A 3183-nucleotide genomic window follows, 5' to 3' on the forward strand; every position below is an offset into this window, starting at 1 on the left:
TTCCTGTTCTTCCCAATGTTTACCATTTCCCTCCCCCCAAATGGTCCCATCTCGGTCTCCTCCAGAGGTCCCCAGCATCACAGATGTCGGTATACAGCCAACTTGATTCACCCCAAGTGATATCAAGAAATGGCTGAAGGCACCGGATCCGACAAAGGCTATGGGCCCTGACAATATCCCAGAAGACTTGTACTCCAGGATTTGCCGCCCCCCTAGCCAAGCTGTTCCAGTGCAGCTACAACACTGGCATCTACCCGGCAATGTAGAAAGTTGCCCAAGTGTGTCCTGTACACAAGGGAAATCCAGCCCAACCAATTACCGCCCCATCAGTCTACTCTCCATCATCAGCAAAGTGATGGAAAGGGTCATTAACAGTGTTATTGAATGGCACTTAGTCAGCAATAATCTGCTCACGGACACTCCGTTTGGGTTCTGCCAGGTCAGTCAGCTCCTGACCTCATTACAGCCTTGGTTCAAACTTGGACCAAAGAGCTGAATGTCAGAGGTGAGATGAGAGTGACTGCCCTTGACATCAAGGCAACATTTGACCGAGTATGGCTTCAAGGAGTCCTAGCTAAACTTAAGTCAATGGGGATCAGGGGAAAAATCCTCCACTAGTTGGAGTCATACCCAGCACAAAGGAAGATGGTTGTGGTGGTCAGAGGTCAATCGTTTTAGCTCTGGGAGGGGGCAGCACGGTGGTCCTGCTGTCTCACGGCGCCGAAGTCCCAGGTTCGAATCCCGGCTCTGGGTCACTGTCCGGGTGGAGTTTGCACATTCTCCCCGTGCTTGCGTGGGTTTCGCCCCCACAACCCAAAGATGTGCTGGTTAGGTGGATTGGCCACGCTAAATTGCCCCTTAATTGGAAAAAAATTAATTGGGTAGTCTAAATTTCTAAACAAAAAATGTTTAAAAATTTTTTTTTAGCGCTGGGACATCACTGCAGGAATTCCATAGAGTAGTGTCCTGGGCCCGACCATCATCAGCCGCTTCATCAATGACCTCCCTTCCGTCATAAGGTCAGGAGTGGGGATGTTTGCTGATGACTGCACAATGTTCTGCACCATTTGCAACTCCTCAGACACTGAAGCAGTCTATGCCCAAATGCAACAAGACCTGAACAATATCCAGGCTTGGGCTAACGAATGATAAGTAACGTTCACGCCACAAAAGTGCCAGGCAATGACCATCTCCTACAAGAGAGGATCGAACCACCGCCCCTTGACATTCAATGGCATTACCATCACTGAATCCCCCACAATCAACATCCTGGGGGTTACCATTGACCAGAAACTCAACTGGACCCAGCCGTATAAATACTGTGGCTGCGAGAGAAGGTCAGAGGCTGGGAATTCTGCGGTGAGTAACTCACCTCCTGACCCCCTCCCAAAGTCGGTCCACCATCTACAAGGCACAAGTCAGGGGTCTGTTGGAATACTCGCCATTTGCAGCTCCAACAACACTCAAGAAGCTCAACACCATCCAGGGCAAAGCAGCCCCGCTTGATTGCTCCCCCTTGCACACAGATTCAAACCCTCCACCACCGACAAACAGCGGCAGCCATCTGTAATGCCTACAAGATGCACTGCAGTAACTCATCAAGGTTCCTTCGGCAGCACCTTCCAAACCCACGACCATTACATCTGGAAGGACAAGAGCAGCAGATACCTGGGAGCCCCACCACCAGGAAGTTCCCCTCCAAGTCACTCACCACCCTTCTTGGAAATATATCGTCGTTCCTTCATTGTCGCTGGGGCAACATCCTGGAACTCCCTCCCTAACAGCACAGTGGATGTACCTACACCTCAGGGACCGCAGCGGTTCAAGAAAGCAACTGACCACCACCTTCTGAAGGGCAACTAGGGATGGGCAATAAATTGCTGGCCTAAAGGCGGGAAGGGGAACGAAGGAATGCAGAGGGATTGGGAGACTCTCACGCGGGGTGGTCAATGGGACAGCGGGGGAAGCCGGGGTCAGCAGGCGTCAGCTGACTTATGGGAATGACATGGGGGGAGCAAAAAAGCTAGACAGGGGTCTAGCGGGGGGGAGGGGAGGGGGGGAAGGAGGGGGAAAAAGGGTTGCTGCTGCACTGGCCGAAAGGGAATGGGACACAGAAGAGGTGGTCGGGATGGGGATCCCCCCTCTGGGGGACTGGAGGGTGAGGGAGGCGTGGACACGGGACTGGCCCAGAAAAGGAGATGGCTAGTCGGCGGGGCGTTGGGGGGGTGTGAGAGCCCCTCCAATCCGGCTGATAACGTGGAATGTGAGGGGCCTGAATGGGCCGGTGAAGAGGGCTCGAGTGTTCGCGCACTTAAAGGGACTGAAGGCGGACGTGGCCATGCTCCAAGAGACACACCTGAAGGTGGCGGACCAGGTCAGGCTAAGAAAGGGATGGGTAGGACAGGTATTCCACTCGGGACTGGATGCGAAGAATAGAGGGGTGGCAATATTGGTGGGAAAGCGGGTGTCATTTGAGGTCAAGACTATTGTAGCGGACAATGGAGGGCGATATGTAATGGTGAGCGGTAGGCTGCAAGGGATGTGGGTGGTGTTGGTAAACGTATACGCCCCGAACTGGGATGATGCAGGATTCATGAAGCGCATGTTGGGGCGCATTCCGGACCTGGAGATAGGAGGCCTGATAATGGGTGGGGACTTCAATACACTGTTGGATCCAGCACTAGGCCGCTCCAAATCAAGGACTGGAAAGAGACCGGCGGCGGCCAAGGTACTTAGGGGGTTTATGGATCAGATGGGGGGAGTGGACCCATGGCGGGTTGCAAGGCCGCAGGCCAGGGAATTTTCTTTCTTCTCCCATGTACACAAAACCTACTCCCGGATAGATTTCTTTGTTCTGGGTAGTGCGCTCATCTCGAGGGTGGAGGGGACGGAGTATTCGGCTATAGCCGTTTCGGACCATGCCCCACACTGGGTGGAACTGGAGCTGGGAGAGGAGAGGGACCAACGCCCGTTGTGGCGGCTGGATGTGGGACTGCTGGCGGAAGAGGTGGTGTGTGGGAAGGTGAGGGGGTGTATCGAAAGGTACTTGGAGGCCAACGACAACGGGGAGGTGCGGGTAGGGGTGGTATGGGAGGCGTTGAAGGCGGTGATCAGGGGAGAGCTAATTTCCATTAGGGCTCATAGGGAGAAGACAGAGGGTATGGAAAGGGAGAGGTTAGTGGG

This window comes from Scyliorhinus torazame, chromosome 29, assembly GCF_047496885.1.
Source record: "Scyliorhinus torazame isolate Kashiwa2021f chromosome 29, sScyTor2.1, whole genome shotgun sequence".
In the NCBI taxonomy this organism is placed as follows: Eukaryota; Metazoa; Chordata; class Chondrichthyes; order Carcharhiniformes; family Scyliorhinidae; genus Scyliorhinus; species Scyliorhinus torazame.